Source organism: Hylobates moloch, unplaced genomic scaffold (assembly GCF_009828535.3).
Source record: "Hylobates moloch isolate HMO894 unplaced genomic scaffold, HMol_V3 SCAFFOLD_4, whole genome shotgun sequence".
NCBI classification, from domain to species: Eukaryota; Metazoa; Chordata; class Mammalia; order Primates; family Hylobatidae; genus Hylobates; species Hylobates moloch.
The window spans coordinates 62,793,542-62,803,688 of record NW_026652279.1 but is presented as its reverse complement, the minus strand read 5'-3'; the positions used below and the strand labels follow the sequence as shown (position 1 = coordinate 62,803,688).

At 35.3% G+C, this 10,147-nt stretch overlaps 1 long non-coding RNA gene and 1 other non-coding gene across 2 annotated transcripts; both read left to right on the top strand.

Moving 5' to 3' along the window:
• The first annotated feature begins 727 nt into the window (after positions 1-727).
• LOC131383377 (uncharacterized) lies at positions 728-4,141 on the top strand. Its single transcript, XR_009213363.1, has 3 exons — positions 728-1,056; positions 2,128-2,200; positions 2,282-4,141. It is a non-coding gene; the product is annotated as an uncharacterized LOC131383377 (long non-coding RNA).
• A 2,751-nt stretch (positions 4,142-6,892) lies between these two features.
• On the top strand, positions 6,893-6,955 carry LOC116467675 (U7 small nuclear RNA). Its single transcript, XR_004247882.1, has one exon. It is a non-coding gene; the product is annotated as a U7 small nuclear RNA (small nuclear RNA).
• Positions 6,956-10,147: the final 3,192 nt, after the last annotated feature.

The following is a 10,147-nucleotide window of genomic DNA, read 5'->3' as shown; positions in this document are numbered from 1 at the left end:
AAAATTTAACAGTATGTTTCTCTCTCTTGTTTCCTTAGTTTGGGTAGATCAGAAAGAGATGGGTTTAATAGGGTACTTTACAGTTAGCAACTTACTTGAAGAGCTTCTATGTTAAAATTAGTGCTTCTGTCAGAAATAGTTAAAACATTTAAAATGTCTAGAAAGATTTCAGTTTATTTCAAATTATCGAGGGACTAATGGGCTATTCTCCATCAAGGTTCCTCAGGGACATACTGCTCTAATTATATGTATTGATTATTCTATTTTTCTACATGCTTCTTAAGTAGTAATGTTTTTTTCCAGAATATGCCTCTCTTATGTTTAATTGTTAATAAATATGTTACTAAGAAAGTAAAATTATTTATTGAGAATCACAATTATGTACCAGATAGTTAAAATAATATTAGTATAACTAGCCCCATTATAGAATATTAATCAAAGTTCAGAAAGGCTAAGTAAATTATCCAAGTTCAACCATAAATATTATTTTCCTGTTGGGGTTCAAGCGCAAGTTTACCTTACTCTAAAATGCAAACTTTTTCTATAATACCTTGAGGCAAACTTCAAATTATAACCTCAAAATGCTTGACTTACCTGTTTTAAATGAGGAGATATTTTTGTCTCCCGGGCTTGACACATACTTGGTGCTCAATAAATACAGAATAAGTGAACAAATGAGTCATACTTATTATACCCAGAAAGAGCTGTGTGTATATTTTAGAAAGACACCAGAAGCTCTTGGGAGCATGTGGGCAGTTGTGGCTGCTCTTGAGTTGACACTAACTGCTCATGACTCCTCTGTGGGAGAAGTAGGTGTCCTAGAGGAAGAAGTTTGGGTAATGAAGCCACAGAGATTTGCTGATACATTTGCTAGGAACGACTTCTGGTCATTTAGAAAGCTATTTTGTGGCTTCATCAATAAGATATTCCCCAGCTGTGTTACTCCTTTGCATTGTCATCTCTTCCCCTGGAATTGAAGGCTTCCTGGTCCAAGTCAAGGAAAATTATTCCCTCATTGCCAGCCCTGATCTCTGGCTGCAGTAATGAGCAGAGGAAGTAAGTAATAACGGGGAATCAATTTTTTTTGTATAGCATGGGATATAACTAATCCTTTGATTCTGAAATGTCATTGGTGTGTAAGATTATCTGAGCATTCTCAGTAATAATGGGTACTACTGTTTGCAGAAATTAACAGATGGAAGCTGAAGTTCTCATTGCCTAGGAGTTATATTTTCTTTCATGAATAGTTTATTATTTTCTGATTATAAAATAATATATAGGTGTTAAAGAATATAATAAAAAGTTGAAAGAAGAGAAAAATATCATTTACAATTTCACCACATTAAATAAGACCACTATTGCTAACATTTTGGTAGATTTTTCTACTACCCCTGGCATTTTTTGGTAGTTGATATTACATTATACATATAAGTTTTACTTCTTTTTTTGTCTGTTCACTTAGTATTCTGTGAATACTTTCCCAAGTGATTAAAAATGTAAAAACTCTTCTAAATCACTTTTTACTTGATATTATAGTTACCTTCAATGTTAGTGTAAAGGCTCTTAAATATAAATGCATAATGATTATATACAATATTCTTTTCTATAAATTAGCCATATCTGTCTAAGTCACATACCTTGTTGTTCATAGAACTAAGACTAGTGGCAATTTGCTCTTATTAAACTAAAGGAATAAACAAAGTAAGTTTTCTTGGTTTAGTTTTTTCACATTCTTGATGAAGGCTAATATTAAAAATAAAATTAGGATTTTGATTAAAATTAAAATTATGTACTCTTAAAGAAGTGTTTCACTTAGTATATTCAGTCATTTTTTCAAGGTTCCCACACGATCATTCTGTTTTTAATGAGCTGAATGCAAGGAAAGAACAATGCCAGTAGTATTCTCTACTGGGATTTATTTTGCCTGTTAAAGAATACATCACCTTTGTGTCTGTATCAGATGGAATAGAAGCAGATTTTTATTGACAAATGATATAATATTACGGCATCTGCTATTGGTTTGTAGAACTAGGTTATGTTGTGGTTTTAATTATAACAATTTGATCTATAGTTTGAGTATGAACACTGAGATCTCCCCTTCCAAACTTTTCTTGTCATTTTTTACAGATGAAGAAATAAGAATGTGGAAGCATAATCATTTGTCCGAGGTCACAGAGGGAGATGATTACACAGCTGGAATGTAAGCCCCAGTACTTTACTGAATCCTTGGCTTTGTCCATGGGCCCAGCTACAGGCATAAAGCTTTTCTCTTCCCCAGCAGTGACTTCGAGTACCAGCTTTCAGATTTATTTGACATTGAATCTAAGCTTTGTGACCAGTATTTAGCAGGAGAAGAAGGGGAGGAATTACTTATCCTTTGGCATACATTAGCATGCAAATAAATCCTTTCTCTGCATTGTGGAAGGGTCTGAAATTATCACATATACAATGTATCTTTTATCAATGGCCTTGAATACAAATATTACTTTGAAGAATCCAGATTTAGAGGCCTTCTCCAAACCTTTGCATTGTTTCTTTTTCTTAGGATCAGAACTTCTACCTATTGTCATTTTAAGAAAAAAGATCATGAATTAATTAATATATTCATTATTTACACCCTTTTATTCTCTCCCAAATGTTTTAATGTGGCTTACATTGTATACATGTACACAATAAATCTTTATATTTAAATAAGTTATAATCACAGAATGAGAATATTATTACAACCACTCATTCAAATAGCTTGATTATATCATTGAGCTTTTCTTTTAGTTCTGGGTTTTTTGCTGTCTAGTTTAAATCAGAATGGCATCTGATTTAATTAATGGAAACCTGAGTTTATTTGATTAATGGAAACAAGATGATTTCAAGTGTGATACAATTTTTCTGTACTAAAGTTTAAGATGCATTTATTACAACTGGCCACTTCATAATGGGCCATAAGCATTGTTTAAAGACAATGGCTACTATTGTTTGAAAGCTAAGGAAAGATCCAATGCTACCAGATGTATATTGGCTGAGAAATGATCAGCTGAAACTACAGGCTGAAATGCTGTATAAGGTAGGCAATAAAATTAGAGAATGTTTGCCGAACCCACTAAGCAGCAAAGAGGACCCAGCTTAGAAGTAATGTAAATTTTAAAGCTCTTTACCAGTGGGAAGCTAATTTGAAATATTAGAAGTTATTATCTGTTTTATGTTTCTCTCTCCAGCAGTATAGTTTTTAGCTGGCTTGTAAGAGCTCTTTTGTTAGTAATGATATCAACCCTTCTTCTCTAAATTAGTTGTTTGCTTATTTACAATTTCTGAATTTTTCTCAAACATGACAGTGATTCTGATGCAGTGGTTCTCAATCAGGGGTAGTTTTGTACTCCAAGGGACATTTTGACAATGTCTGGAGACATTTTTGATTGTCAGAACTAAGAGGACTGTGCTTTGGGCATTTAGTGGTTAGAGGACAAGAGTGCTGCTACACATCCTATAATGGACAGGGTGTCACCGACAATAAAGAAGTATCCAACTCCAAATGACAATAATGCTGCAACTGAAAAACCGTGGTCTAAGGAATTATCATCCCGGTGTATTTTTTTTTTTTTTCCAGTAGTTCAGAAGAATGTGAAGAATTCTTCCAAAATTTTTCAAGATATTCCAAGTACCTATTTATTTTATAATCCTTGAAGACTTACTAAGTACCCATAAACTGGTTGAGGAAAGCCAGTTTCAAAACAAATATGAAATCATATTTATTTTTCTCTGATTAATCAAGGTCATCATGTTTTTAGATGCCCTGCAAAAAAAACTGGTCAAAATGTAAGGCTGGCCCTCACATTAAATCATCCAAACTAGTAACATTCCTCTAAAAGGCTTCCGTCTTGGAACATTCTTGACTTTCACATAATCAGTAGGCAACCTCCTTAGTCAAGGAGTCCTCTTTAACTGGCAAACCTATCATTTGGAAGAATGATCTTTTCTTCCTCCTTGCTGGCTTTAATTTCAGACAGGTAATTACAAGTCCTTGTTCCTCCATGACCTAGACCTGTGACTTAAGGCAAATTACAATACCTTTTTTTCGTGCCTAATTTTATTTAAAGATTTGAAGACTGTATTGGAATATAACTGACATACAATAAATTGCACAAAGGGTACAATTTAATACGTTTCGATATATGTATACACTTAAAAACTTCACCACAATGAAGATAACAAACATATTCATTACCTATGATGAAGATAAAAACATTCATCACGTGCAAAAGCTTCATTTGCCCCCTTGTAATACCTTCCACTTGTCCATCCCTGCCTCCTCTCTTTGTTCTCAAGCAACCACTCATTTGCTTTCTGTCACTATAGATTAGTTTGCATTTCAAAAGAATTTTATAAACTGGAAGAGTCATACAAAATGTCTTAGGGAATTTTTTTTACTCAGTATAATTATTTCAAGATGTATTCCTGTTGAGTGTATCAATAGTTGAGTTATTTTTATTCTCAGTAGAATTGTGTTGTATGGATAAACCCCAATTTATTTATCCATTCACCTAGTGGTAGACATTAGGATATAATACCTTTTCTTTCATAAAGTTTTTCACTATCTCTTGATGTTTACTTTTGTAAATGACTATTTTTCTGAGTGCACTGAGTGATAACCAAGCAAAATTCTTTGAAAATCTCAAACAAAACTCTTTGAAAATCTACCCACCAAAAATATTGCTGAAATATAAAGTTTTTGTGAAATTTGACCCTCACTTTGGACCTCAAAGAGAAAGATATTGGATAAAGATGAAAATGACTACTTCTAGTATCAAAAAAACAATAAAAGTAGAAGAAATAATTATACTACTAACTGCCTAAATCATCAGCCATTTTTCTTACATTTTTTACAGCAATTGGTCTTCTCAGATTCTCAGTTTGAGGGAATGAGATTTCTTCCCACTTGGGAAATGGGAAGCAGTAGTAAGATAAAAATCACTCAGGAAATGTGAAAAGACTTGGCTTAAGTTGGGTAACTGTGCAGCTGAAAATTAGAATAATAAACTGCCTTTTTAACCTGGATGAAATTTTTTTTATGTTTCATATTTCAGCATTCTAGAACTCTTTTGGAGGGCTTCCATCTCTCCAATTAGTTGCTAGTAAAATACAAAAACTCTGCTTCTTGCGAGGTGTTTGATTTGGAAGATTTTGATTAACAATTACTCACCAGAAAACAGGAACACTCTTTGATCTTACTAGTTCACCCTTCTTAAGCTGATTTAAGAGCTCCTCATCATGGTGCCCATGAGTGCTACATCAAATAATACAAGTCAAAGCCCTAAAATATTAAGCAATTTCTGGTTAATAAGGAGTTTTTGAACAGAAGGAACTCTGTAACACTGTAAGCTTTTCAGTCTGGGAGTTAAGTAGATATAAACAGGACGAGGAAAGAATACACAATAAGCTACTTATTAATTTTCCACACATTCCTAGACATGTGTGAGTGGATAACCTGGGCTTTTATTGTCGAACTGTCACTTTCACTGCCTCAATTTAAGAATACAGCTGAAGAGCATGTTTTATTTAGAGTTTGTTTTTAAAACTAGCCAGTTAAATTGATCAGTTGTTAGATCTGACTTGATTACATCTAAGATATTCTCACAGGAAACTGATTATGATAAGAACTTAAGTTCTATCATCTGTTTATGGTAACTTAGCACAAGAAGCATTTTTTTAAAAGGCCCATTTCTTATCTTTTATTATTCGAAAATGAAAAACATATTTTTCTAGTGTTACTGAGAAACACCAAAGGACCCACCCAACTCCCAGGCTACTCACTGTTCTTTCTCTTAATTGCTTTTGCATCATGTCCAAGTCTGAGCATTTGCACTGAACACATGCTTGATAAACTCTGCTGGCTGAAGATGCTTGTCTGTTTTGCATTCCTCAGCCTGTGAAGGATTTTTTTCTGCTTCACATACCTAAAGGGGCAAAGGTCAAATCCCCTCAGCTGCAGATGAGGTCATCTTGCTGATCGCCTGCAGCTGATCACAATAAAAACAAGTTCTCCCATGTGATCCATCCTCCCTATTTAGGAGCAGTGATGTCATCTCTAGTGAGATAGGATGAGACATGCAACTTGCTTTAAATTGAACTACATAAACTTTTCTTCTGACTTCACTGCAACCTTTTATTTACATTTTAGCAAAAGGATTAGTTTGGTCATCGTTTCAAACTAAAAAACCACCCATAAATGAAATAGAAAGAGTTATATTTTATAAGTAGTCATTCATATTAAGTTGAGCCACATGAAATCGCCATTTTTCTATGTAAAATGATTGGATATTGGCAATCTCATGGTTCGTCCTAATACTTCCAAAGCACCTACCTCCTAGAATATTAAACAAGTTCTAGAGTCAGGCAGACCTTAGTTTGAATTCCAACTCTGCCATTTACTAGCTGGGTGATCTTAAAACTTTAGGGTAACTTTCAGAACCTCATTTTACTAAATTAAAAAAAATGAATAACGTAATATGTACCTCACAGGGTTATAGCTAACATGTGTAAAGTCCTTAGGAAATCATTTGCCTACAGGAGGCACTCAATCCATGGTGTTAGTAACAATAGAAGTAATACTGGTAGTGTAGTAACATAGGTCCCTTAGCCAAAGCCCTAGGGTCAGATGTGTTTCAGAGCTCATAACTTTTCTGATTCTAGAAAAGTACTACAGTGCTTATACTCAGGACTAGCTACATAATTTACAGGGCTCTGTGGTGGGGGTGGGGAAAGCAAGGTGTCTTGTTAAAAAATTATTAAGGATTTCATGATACCACAGCAGAGCTTTTAGCCAAGTGCAGGGTCATTGTTAAGTGTAGGGCCCTGTGTGACTGCCCTGTTGTTTACATACTAGCTCAATATATACCCACAGTGTTACAGATCTTTTAGAATTTGTCTAGTACATTTTCCAGTTTTCACCAGGAATCTGCCTCCCCACCCCCCACGAAAAAAGTGAATAAAAATAAGGGAAAAAGAAAACAAATAAATAAAATATATGTATACCCACAGCAAGGTCTGAGGACAGTATTCAAACACATTAACACTTCTCTAGGAAAATGTTTGAATACTCACACTAAGTGGAGTACATAAAGACTGTAAATATCTTCCTGTCAGTTTAGGTCAGATTTACCACCAAATGCATTTACCACAAACTTAGGAAAACCTTGCAGTTTTCAGAGCATTTTGGATCTGGAATTTCACATTAGGGATTGTAGTGGGGTTTACATTGTGTTTTCCAGGCTAGCCACACATTGGGGGTTTATGTAAAAGACCTGAAGGTCAATCTGAGAATATTGAAGCCAAGGGCAATTGGGTTCCAATCCTGTTTTGAAACATAGTAGTTGTGAGACTTTAGGCAAGACAGTTTGGAGGCAGGGTTATAATGTGGTTTCCTAGGATCCTTGGCTGAAGGGATGGGAGGGAAATCACAGCCTTCATTTATCGGTGGATGGATGGGCAGCAAGCTTCTAACGACAATAAACATAAGCAAACAATGCCCACAACCTCAAAAAAGCGAACTCAACAATTTGACTTCCTCTTCTACTTTATTTAGAGTTCTGCCTTCACTTGCCTTCTTCTGATGCCTCTCATCATGATGTTAACTGTCATGCTAACATATTTTCTTTACAAATGCATTCTTAATACAGAATGTGACCAGGGAGTGAAGCTGTGTGATATGGTTTGAATCTATGTCCCTGCCCAAATCTCATGTCGAAATGTAATCCCCAAAATTGGAGGTGGGGCCTGGTGGGAGGTGATTGAATCATGCGGACAGACCCTTCATAAATGGTTTAGCACCATCTCCTTGGTGTTGTTCTTGTGATAGAGTTCTCAGAGACCTGGTTGTTTAAACGTGTGTTACTCCTCCATCCTGACCCCACCACTGCTCCCACCTTGTTAGACGCCTTGCTGTCCTTTTGCCTTCTCCTATGATTGGAAGCTTCCTGAGGCTTCCCCAGAAGCAGAAGCCACTATGCTTCATGTACTGCCTGCAGACCCATGAGCCAATTAAACCTCTTTTCTTAATAAATTGCCCAGTCTCAGGTATTTCTTTATAGCAGTGTGAGCATGAACAAATACACTGTGCCTCCTGTCTGAGGATCCATCCCAGCTCTGTCTTTGGCCAAAATTTGAGTCTGTGGAATAATAACGGGTGACACTTATTGCAACTTACCATTTTGGTGAACAGCGGGCAGTTCCATCCATGTACAGCAGGGGCTTGGAATCAAGTTTCTTATTGGAATCTGTGATGTATTTATCAGGAGCTACATATACTTGTATTATCCTACAATGACTCAATGGAGTGATTCCTGAGGCAAGCAGTCTTAATGAAACCAAGCTAATTTTTCTCACAATGCAGAAAGACATCAGATTAATTTAACATGTGTAATATTTATTATTTTATTAATTATGTAATCTTAGGATATAAAATAAGTGGAGAGAATTTTTAAAAGTTTAAGAGGATGGGATTTTAATGGAAAACTGCAAAACACAAGTGAACAGAAAGATGCACAGACATACACTAGAAAAAAATACTATACCTTAATATCCTTACAGATTAAGAAATAAAATAGTTGATAGAATTGTCCTAGTGGAGCATGAGACAATGAAATCATTTCAAGCATGCTGGAGTGAGAAAATTAAGGTCAGAACCTGTATTTCATCCATTTGCATCCTAGAAAATGAGGCTGCCTAAGAAAGCAAGCATGACCAACTCCAATTATTTTTTGCAAGTGGCATGCGCAATTGTGCTATCATTCAATAGAAGTTCAAAGTAGGAAAGTATCTTATTATGGTTGGGAATACACCAAGAAATTTCCAGTTGAAACAGCTGGATTGTTAAAGTGAATGAAAATATTCAGAAATGAGTATGTTTACCATAAATTATCTAAATTCTGGATGCAAAACATCTGAATGTAAGTTATCCATGTAATAAGCAGAAGTGAGTATAAGTAATACAATCACTGAGACTGAGAAAGAGGTGGGTTATTTGATAAGAACTGCAGATGACTACTTTTCCCAGGAAAGGTATGCCCTTCAGTAACTACCTACTACCATGTCTACCCTTATTTTTTGGAGGGAATAGCAGACTCTTCATAACTACTAGAACCCTTTCTTATTTTGTGGGAGGTATGGGATGCCATGACTCCCTTGAAAAATCTGCACTTACCTTTTATGGGAGGAGTGTCATGCTTCACAATGTCTAGAGATGTGGAATTTCGAAATTTTTTTTCATGTTTCATGGCCTTCTTTCCGATCTCTTAATATGGTATTCATTTTACTCTTTAAAATTCCTCCCTTGATTTTACCTGCTACTTGTACAGTACCTGTATACGTTTAATAATAAGAATACCCATGCTTATATCACATGGACTCTGTGCTAGGCACTGTTCTGAATGCTTCACATGTATCTATTCATCTAACCTGACAATGTCTCTAAGAGCCACCTTAATGATTACCATCTCCATCTTAAAAATGTAAACTGACTTACAGAGAGGTTAAGCACCTTGCATCACTAATAAGTGGCAGGGCCCTGATTTCCATCCAAGGAGTCTGGTTCCAAAACCTTGCTTAACCACTCATGCTACTGTTCTCATTTTACCAGACTTTCCCTTAGTAGGTTATTTTATTGGTGCCTTTAGTCCTGAATCATTTTATCCCTTCATGTTTGGAAAGTATTCAATTCTTATAAAAAAACAGAAATAAATGCCAAAAGCATCTTTGAAATCTTTTGAACTTTTCCTATTTGAGACATTTTTTAGACCTATCACCATGGACTTAACCTTCCCAATAGACTTGGATTTTAATAACTTCAGCACAGTGTTGCTATAACATTAGATACTGTGAAGGCACAATGGGACTCACCCACTTAGATTTTGTGATGAGGCTTACTTCACACTCTAGACTCCAGAATCTTAAATTTTTTTTTTTTTTTTTTTGAGACGGAGTTTCGCTCTTCTTGCCCAGGCTAGCGTGCAATGGCACGATCTCCAGAATCTTAATTTTAATGGGCAGTTAGGGTCAATCCAGTCAAATAATTTATATAACAAATACCTGGAAGGGTTCTTAATCTTAGAACTTTAGGAATACAAAAATTTTTTTGGAGAATCATTGCACTCACATT